This window comes from Indicator indicator, chromosome 11, assembly GCF_027791375.1.
Source record: "Indicator indicator isolate 239-I01 chromosome 11, UM_Iind_1.1, whole genome shotgun sequence".
Classification (NCBI taxonomy): Eukaryota; Metazoa; Chordata; class Aves; order Piciformes; family Indicatoridae; genus Indicator; species Indicator indicator.
The window spans coordinates 20,809,035-20,819,409 of record NC_072020.1 but is presented as its reverse complement, the minus strand read 5'-3'; positions in this window follow the sequence as shown (position 1 = coordinate 20,819,409).

Here is a 10,375-nt window from a genome sequence, read left to right as displayed (position 1 = left end):
GCACTCACCTCATTCAGCAGTGGGCTCACATTTCCCCTGGTCTTCTTTTTGCTGCTGATGCATTTGAAGAAAGCCTTTTTGTTGTCCTTGGCATTACTTGCAAGATGAAATTCCAAGTGGATGCTACCCTTCCTTCTTGCATCTCTGCATACTCTCACAACACCCCTATGCTCCTCCCATGTGGTCAGTCTTTTTTCAGATTCTGTAAATTTCCTTCTTCCTTTTCAGTTTTCCCAGAAACTCCTCACTCATCCATGCAGGTCTTCCTCCTTTGCTTGCTTTCTTACTGATAGGGATGTACCAATCTTGAGCTTGGAGCAAGCCCTGTTTGAATACTAACCAATTTTTTTGAGCCCCCATCCCTTCTACAGCCCTAAGCCATAGGTCTGTCCAAGCAGGTCCTTGAAGAGGCCAAAGTTAGCTCTCCTGAAGTCCAGGGTTGCAACCTTGTTTATTGTCTGGCTTCTACTAGCAGGATCCTGACCAGAACTTATGCTACTTGCAGGAGCATGGCAGCTTTCTAGTAGGTGTGATTGAGGTTGACAGAGTTGTGTGTTTTTTAGGATGTATTAGAGCTCTGTATTAAACATTTATTTTGGATATAGTCAGCAGACCTTGCTATGCTTTATATATACAGAATAATTGAATTCTGTGGAATACATATCATCCTTTTTCCTATAGCATTTTAAAAAAAGACATAAATTTATTTTCTGTTATTTTATTATTAAAAAAAAAGAGGCCAAATAGACAAAGTTTGTTCTGCTTCTTCTACATCATACATGCTCAACTTTGTTCAGTTACTAGCCCATTTTCCATATCTGAGTATAAGCCTGAGAGCCTTCTCACTGTAGAACTCTTCAGGTCTAGCCTGGGAAGTGAACTGCAAAAGTGAAGCCAGCAGGTAGACAAACATCCTCTGTCAGCCCTCTCTTAAATGTAACTCAATTCTTATTGCTCCCATTCCTTTCAACTGCATTGTATTGATTCCTATCCCTTATAAATCTTCATGCCTTGGGATCTAAATCAGTCAATGACTATTTGCAGTTTGATTGAACTAACTTTGACTGCTGTGAAACGAACACTGAGCTTATCCAGCTTTTCTGAATAAATGTTTTTAAAATGACATAAAAAATCTGCTTTTTGGCTCAGTGAAAAGTCCTTTTGTCTTTAGCAGTATAATGCTTTGGAAGACAGAGAGAACATACTAGGAATTAGGGATCAAGATGTAATAATGATATTAATCTGAAGAGGGTCATACTGGAACATATAGAACTTGATTTTTTAACCAGTCCTATGAATTTATTTTTTTTCCTCTTAAAAAATGTTATTGTCAACACTTCTAGAAATAATGTAAGTGCTTGGCCACTTTTTACAACCTCTGTAAATGAGTAAGTAGGGAAATGTAATTGAGTAACTGTGTGGTAGGGAAGGACTTTCTTAGGTTGTAGTGAAAGAAGTAAAGCATCCTCAACTTGATATAAACCATGAAAATACAGGTGATTATATGAACCAGTCACCTAGGCTTCTCAACACTCAGTGCCTCTGTTGGTAGAGAGTTACTACTGCTTAGAACAATCTTCATTCCCGACCCCACAGTGAAAGCCCTGAAGCAATACATATTGATTTAAATGAAATCTTTTTCAGCAGTTTGAATCAAAACTGTTCTGCTTCTCTGGTAATGAATACAAGGAGATTTCAGAGGAAGTTACAGCTGCTGCTTGACTGAATATTCAGGGGAACAACAGAAGAGAGGGATAAAAGAGGGTTAGACCCCGTAAACTGAAGTTAAATTGAAAGTTTAAAATCAGCCCTGTATAGCTTGAGGTTTTTGCCAACTGTCAGAAGCTCAGAAAACAGAACAATTAGGAAAACTTTCCCCTGCTATAATCCTCTGAGTTATCTGGACAGACACAGTTTAATGTCTGTCTTGTTGAATATGCTCAAAATCTTTAGACTTGCATTCCGGTAAGGCACAGACACTGTCTTGTATGTTGTTGACCATTACCTGCTAGTAATAATTGTCCTCCCAGAAGAAAGAAACATATATACTGTTTTTCACTGCAGCATTCAATATTTTGTATTGCTCTAAAGGGAAGAGGAAGCAGAATTCTATTTTAAACTGGAAAGAAGACATTGCAAATAATAAATCATGCAATGTGCATGTTCATAATATGTGTGCAAAAGTGAGAGTTTGATATATCTCTGTCCCTGAGATGTCATTTGGTCCTGTTCAAAGACTTATCTGTTGTTGATACAAGGATGGCCCCATGGTCATTTTGAACCAAAACTTCTAAAGTCTTCTGCTCTGACTGAGCAATGGTATTAAAATAGCATTAAAATCAGGCACCTTGGAGCCCTGAGCAACACATAATGTGCAGACTCCATGCCATGAAACTGTGAAAGGCTTAGTCAGATTTAAAATTGTCAAGTCTTTAGTCTTGCATGCAGTTGGGAATCTAGATGCCTTGAGATTAATTCAATATAATCCACTTAGCTTGGTTGATACTCAGTTCAGCTCACCTAGAAAGTACATTTTCACTTTTTCAGCATCCTACTTTTTCTCCTCTTGAATGAGTGAATAGCTTGGAGATGCAGCAAAAACTTAGAAAGAAAAAAATGCTTTTTTTTTTTCCCAATTGTTGGGCCTGTTTGGAAATGAGAAACAGATTTGTATTAATTTCTAGACAAATAAATACATGTGTTGCCCCCAGGAAAATTCTTTAGCTCACATGCTCATAAAAATACTTACCTCTGTAATTGCTTTTTCAGCTTCCACCAAACTTTTTTACACTCCTTTCAATCAGAAAGACACTTTGAAACATAGGCACCTGTTAGATCAGGCTCAAGACAATAATTATGCTGATCTGCAGCACCAACTGGGACTTCCCCTGGCTTCAGTGAAGTTGCTAGGCTACTATCTTAAAGAGACAACTCACTTGATTAATTGCAAATACAGATTGCTTTATGAAAAAGTAAATACACTTACAACAACAAAGTCTGAATGAAATAGCAGGCTGATTATCAGAGCTTGCACCATTCCCTGCATACAGGATTAAGGAACCAAAGTACAGCTTTTAAAAACAGATGTGGTCTGCTCTGGCTTCAGTCCTGCTTTCATACCAAGGTGTTACTATGCTATCGGTAAATCAACTTTTAATGAAAATCACAAAACATTTGTTTTAAGAGGGGGATATTAAAAATAAATATTATGTCTCTCTCTTTGTATTAATTTAAATGGTGAACAACTGCTGTAATATTCTAGGACCCCTCTAACCCAAATCTGCCTTGGGGGAGAATTTAAGTCTGACGTCTGTTTGCACTGGATGTCAGACTGCTGATACTTTGCTTTTCCATTAAATATCTTATTACTTCAAACTCTTCAAAGGGCTAAGCAGCTTTCATTCCTCAGATCGTGCAGTGATTTTATGAATATGGTAATACATATGATAATTACACTTTTTTTTTTTTAAGAAAAGATGTAAGCACCTGGTTTCTTCTGAGCGGACTTTTTTTGGAATTGATTTTAATTTCCATGAAATTTGTTGACAAAAACTGGAGAAAAATGTCTTTGAAATTTTCTTTGACATTTTTTGACCTTTTATTTTTTTCTTTTGGAAGAAAACCAAACCCCAAAACCCAATCTCCACCCAAAAAAAAAAAAATCAACAAAACAAAACAAAAACCACAAACAAACAAAACCCCAAAACACCCACACAACAAAACAAAATAAAACAAAATAAAAAAAAACCAAATCCAACCTCTTAGTGTTAGAAATCTGGGAATATTTACAGAATACTTTCTAGACTTTTATTTTAAAGCTACTCCAGGCAAGTCAAACAGTTTCAAGCATCTTTGCGTATAACTCTTTACTTAAGCAGCAGGCATCTGCTCAACCTGCTTCTGATTGTTGTGAAAGCTTCATTAATAACTCATATTTTTATTTAAAATCCCAAATAAAGTGTCTCTGTATGATTTGGAAGCAATTTGGCTTGCCTTTTGTGATCACAGTAATAGGAATGCATTAGACTCTCACTGGTAAACTCCAGCTTAGTCAGGAGATGTTAAAAAATGAGCAACCTGCAATGAACTGAAAGAGCAGGTGAGGGAGTAACAGCACAGCACAAAGCTCCAGTGGGCAAGCTACAGAGAAGAAAATATTAGAAAAACTCTGGAAGCAATACAACTTTTATAAATCAAACCCACAGAGCTTGAAATCACTGGGAAGACACAGAGAATGTAAAAAAGAGAGTATGATTAATCAGAAATACAAGGCTGACTTGAGGATTTCTGTAAGTTTCATATGTTTATATGTGTTTGGAACAGATATAGGGCACCCACAACATCCAGTTCATTAATATTCTATGTGTGAAAAACCAAGGAAATAAAATGTAAGTAGTTCTCTTCTGGGACAGAAAGATGGTGGGAAGAATGTAATGCCTTTTGCTGCTGGCTTGGATTAGATAAAGTTTGTTAGAGACACATCATCTTTATTTGTAATTTATTCATGAAGAGAGAGAATCCTACATCCTAGTGTTCCACACCTGTTTCACTCTCAAACATTAAACTGGGAGAAAGTTTGTTCATATTCTATAAAGCTGGGAGACACAACATAGTTTGAGGGCTCTCATGCCTAGCCTTATACTGAAAATTTCCTTAGCATGAAATCTGTGAGAGTTGGGGCTGTTCAATCTGGAGAAGTCTCACGGGGAGACCTTATAGCAGCCTTCCAGTACGTGAAGAGGCCCTCAAGAAAGCCAGGAAGAGACTTTTTACAAGGGCTTGTTGTGATAGGATGAGAGGGAATGGATTGAAGCTGGAGGAGGATAGATTTAGGCTAGAGATTAGAAAGAAATTCTTTACAGTGAGGGTAGTGAGACACTGGAACAGGATGCCCAGGGATGTCATCGATGACGCCTCCCTGGAGATGTTCAAGGCCAGGCTGGATGAGACCTTCAGCAACCTGGTGTAGTGGAAGATATCCCTGTCCAGAGGAGCTGGAACTAGATAATATTTAAGGTCTCTTCCAACCCAAACAATTCTGAGTCTATGATATTGTCACTGCCATAAGAAGGAAGTGCGGAAAGCACTCTGTGTAACAAGGTGCTATGGATGTGACAGGAAAAGGATGCCAGAGGTGGAGCAGAAGGACTTTGCTACTGTTTCATACATCATGGATCCAAAGAGCGTCTTAAAAGTCATCTCAGCCTTATAACCTTGAAGATATTTGGATGTCATGACACTTAGGGTCTGTTTTAGTGGAATTAAAACTGCACAGAGATGTGCAGGCTGGAGCCTGCTGATTCTAGTGATAAATAGCAAAGGAAAGATTTGCTGAAGGATTAAGATCAGTTGCAGGTATCAACAAGAATATATTTTGGCAAAATCCTAAAACAGGTTTTAAATACTATCAGACCAAAGGTTTTGTATAACAACCAAGAATGTATTCTAGGTGAATTTTCTTCAAAAATAGACTTAATTAAAAAAAAAATATTCACTGATATGGGACAATAAGATTTGGATTGCTTACGAGTATTACTTCAAGTAGGTGAAGGGAGAAATTGGTTTCATTTTTTCAGATATATTATTTTTTCATGCAATACTGGGTTAACTTTAAAAAAAACCCAACACAACAGTAAAATCCATCTTCTGTTATTCATGTAATAAATGACTCATCAAACTTACAAACCCATGAACACTTAGTTTCTGCATATACGTAATGTTTGCATATAATTAACTTTGGGTAAACCAAAGTTGCATGATGCTGTCAGATGCAAGTGTAGCACCTTTACTTACAGGCTGAACAATCAGTGTAGCACAATTTTTCTTCAGGCTGCTAAAGGTTGGAGGATGTCATATTCTGAAAACTGAAAATAATTCAGTTGGAGGAAGTCTCATTTCATAAGGGAGACATAGGAAAGTACACAAATTTTCAAGATACTCCAAAATATTAATCTCGCAGTGCTTGGGTCACAGTGAGGTAGAAGAAAGGATGAAATAGCAGATTCCTAATCTTCTCCAATCTGTAGACAGACACAAACAAAAACTGCTTCTGTCATACTGTGCCACAGTGTAGCCACTGCTCACTTTGTCCTTTTTCCAACTTTGTTTACTGAGCTGTGATTAGTATAGCAGTATTAAACAAGCCCTAGGGACAAAAAAAAAAAAAATCAAAGTCTACCTTTATTTAAAGAAAAAAATAAAGGACTCAAGAAAAAAAAAAATCCATGATGTGTTAAAAAATCCAGGCCACCAATCCATGTTCAGCCAACCAGCACTGGCAGTTTCTAGCTTGCAAATTTACATCTATAACAACTGTTAAAGTCTAAAGGATTTTATCACCAGTTAGAATAAATCAATGTAACCCCACCAAAGTCAAATTTTAATGGAAATAGAAGGGACTAGCAGTTCTACTGAATACTGAGATATATTGCCAATATTCTGCTTATATTCCTGCATACTGCTTGTCACCCAGTAAAAATTGTAGCATGTCGAATTACTCGCTTCTGTATGAACCCCGAATGAATAATGTTACAATCTCCCTGACCTGATGCTTCTATTCTTTTTATCCTCTGCCAGTATTTCATCCTTGTTCAAGTAGTCAGAATTCCCCACAAAAGCATTTGTAGTTACTGTGGAAAAGCCACTGTGAGAGATTTAAATAATATCTCCACTAAATAAACGTAAAACACTTATTATTGTGTTGAATAGAATGAATGCTTACTGTGCTGCTCCACTGCTGCTAATAAACTATACAGAGTCAATTTACTCTGTCCATTCAGGAGTCTCAAGGTATCAAAACTGCAGCTTCAGTGCTGGTTTCACTGTTAGGCTGAAAAGGTGGAAGATACTGCAGCAAGGGAAAAACTCCTTCCCCTTGAGAGAAGCGGCAGTGAATACTTCCTGCTAAATCTCTTTGAAGACAAGGAAGAAAACCTTAATTGTCATTAAATCAATAAAATTAAAATAATCTTTTATCATTCATTTGTATTATTTGGATCTTTCTTTCATCACGAATGAAAACGATAATTTTTTTCTTTTTATATTGCACAAGAGTTTGGATAAAATATATTTTTGTCTGGAAGACAAATAAAAAACCTGAGCTCTGCAAATTAAATCATGGGGTTTCCGTGTGCATGGCATTTTCAGTTATAGCTTTTCCATATCATATGCTATCTGCAGAATAATTACTCTGTAACTAGAACATGGCTCTAATATTTTCATATCTGTAATGACATCACCAGCTGATGCAACCTGAAGTTTAAAGCAGCATATGAAGCATTCCAGCTAACCCACAGTCTTGTCACAAGATGGGTCTTAAAACTATACATTTTGTTGAAATTCTGCTTAAAATTTGCTCCTTCATACTGAAAAACCTGTCAGTAATTGTTTAAAAATATTTCAAACTACCTTTCTTAATTTTTACTCCATCCTAATTACAACTATATTCTAATTAATTCATTTTATTGTGAAATATATATTTATATGCTACTTTTTCAGCTTTTGTGCAGTGTTTTGCAATTAAATCTAAGCAAAGTATAGAAGAAGCCATTAGCTTGAACTGCACTGGGGAAGATGATAAAGTTCAATGTGATTTGCACTTAGAAAACCTATCTCTTTTGTCCAAAAATTCAACATTAAGGAACATGAAAAGAAGCAGCAAAAAGTGTGTACAGACTCCAGATCATTAAATCAAGGATTACTTAAGCTGTTAATGATCTTTTTGAAGTTTAAACTACTAATGCGTATTGGCTTTGTTTCATATTGTGGCTTTGCAATGTCACTTACATTGAATTACCAATGAAGGTGAAATCTGCCAAGAAGAAAACGTCGGTTTCTATTTACTGCAGGAAATAACAGCAACATCAAATGTTAAAACAACCCCAAAATGGGTAGCAATTGTTATTATTTGCCTCACGGCTTCCTTCAGCTCTTTGCCATATGCTAAAAGTTCATTCTCTGATGAGCCTCTGAGCTGTCAGTCTGTCTCCCAAGCTTTTCTCTCATTTTTGCCTCAGTCTAAATGGCTATTTGCTAGAAATTGTTTTATATCCTGCCTGACCATTTGACTGCAAGGCACAGTTACTTCTCATGCCTTCTATTAGAGGGACAGTGGACACAGCAGACAAGCGTGGCCAATTTTGTGGTCACTACCATTAACATTAACCTTTCTAAAAGTGTGAGTGCTATGTCTTAAAACATATTTAGTACTACATCAGTACCTCAAGGAAAAAGGGTGCAAGTAAATCACTCTTTTTTCACTTTTTTTTGCATCTATAAATGGATGAGGCCAGAGCCTGTTTTGAAGGGCACAGTCATCATTCACTGTGTGTGTCAAATGTATAGAAGAAAGTTAAAAAAGTTCCCGGTTGGACTGTCACTGGTGCACCTTATTAACTGCAATATTCTTCTTCAGAAAAATCTGGTGATGCTTTATATTGACATCAGTCCTGCAAACGTTCAGAGCTTCAGGATAAATTTCCACAGTTTAATCATGTGCCTGAATATGCAATCACTTTTACTAACTCATCTTCCCAATAGCCTTACTTTGGGAATGATATATCCATTTTTTGTTTTCTGCTCTTGTCATGTGTCACTTCATTTGGAGGAAAAGGCAAGGTAGAGCTAGCATTCCTGTGTCTATATTCCTCCAGAAGGAGGCTTGCACCATTTTGTTTAATTATTATTATCCTTACCTGATAATCCGGTTTCACACTGAAGGAACAAGTTAACTCATTGGTGAGTTTCCATTTATACCTTACTGCTTCTGTAGCTGATGAATTTCTCATCCAACGTTTAGCAAGAAATGTTTGAAGGAATCCCTTGTCATCTCATTTGCTGTGATAGAGCAAACAGTAGCAGAACTAGGAGGATTGGTTTAATCCGGGTTGTGTCTGTGACTGGGTTCCCTGGGTTCACCATAGGATCAGGAGCTTCTGATCTGTCTCACACTATCCCCACTTACTGTGCTTTGGCTTGCGTTATAGAGTCTGCAAACTTGATTCTTTTGGATGAAAAAAAAAAGCAAAACAGCTTCTAATAGACATTTCCCTCTCAAGACCAAACTAGAGCTTGTTCAAAATTGGCACATCCCTATGAACTATATATATATAGTACAGTCATCTAGTCACCAGCACAAGTTCCTGTTGAGCCATACTATCTGCTATTACAGAGAGAGTCTTTGATTAGCTCTTTGTTGAAGCTTGTTTTTCAACTGGAACTTCATGGAAAGTGTTTCATGTCTACATGATTACTGTTTTGTTTTTTTGTCTGACTAATCATTAAAGCTTTCATTTGGTGACTCCTTTGACAAATTTGCTTAAAGCTGATCAATGCAATGAGACGCTGCATTGATGTAGTCTCTGTTCAGGAGATGGAGATGAAAAGCACACATGTAATTCTAATAATTGTATTTGGAACTGTGACAAGATCATCAGGGAACACTAAGAAGCTGGGAATGGGGACATGACTGGGTATTTACCCACTGAAGATAGTAAGGCTCAAATTTAAATTAAAAGCTTATTCTACCTCAATAGCTTATTCTACCAGAGGCTTACACTTTTGTCTAATTAGGCTGTGTTGAACATGACACATTTTCCAAAGAGTAATGACTTCCTAGGGGGAAAAAAACCTTTTCTTTTTCTTTTTTTTTTTTTTACACAAAAATATGATTTTTGTGAACCACTTATCAGATTGCCTTTCAAAAGCTAAAATCTCCTTCTATTTCATGATGGTTTAGATGGTGAAACTCTGGCCATCTCTTCTTCATCTTCAGCATTTCCTTTGACATTTTCAGCAAAAAATATAATAGTAATTTAGGTTTAATTATTTTTTCTTTTTTCTTTTTTTTTTTCCTCCAGAGGTTGAGGAAGAAAGCAACCATTATTTCTCAAAGTTTATCTGTCCAGACCACCATTATGTAATTTCCATGTCAGTAGCTTTTGTTTCAGATTCTTCCCTCTATCTTTGACAGTCCCAAATGCCCAACTATCCCCAGATTTGAAAATAATGAAATAATTAACTGTGTACTGTCCTCCGTTCCCCCTACCAACATCACCTTTTTTCATTCTTCAGACCTTATATTATCAAAATTAATAATATTTATTTAATGAAGCAAGGTTCTATCCACGTGTTTGAAGGTAGCATTAAAAAGTTTTGAGATTCAGACCAGTTTTAACAGCCTTCTAAGCATCTAAGTGAATTTGCCAGCAATGATATAAATAACCTTTAATTTTGCATAGCTCTTCTCCTTGTTAAGTTGCTTTCCTAACTCTGAATCAAGTGTTCATGCAGCAAATGTCAAGTTAAGAATTAATATGCTATGAAAACAGAACTGAAACAGAAGAAAATAGTGTCCAATCAAATTTCAGGCAAAGCT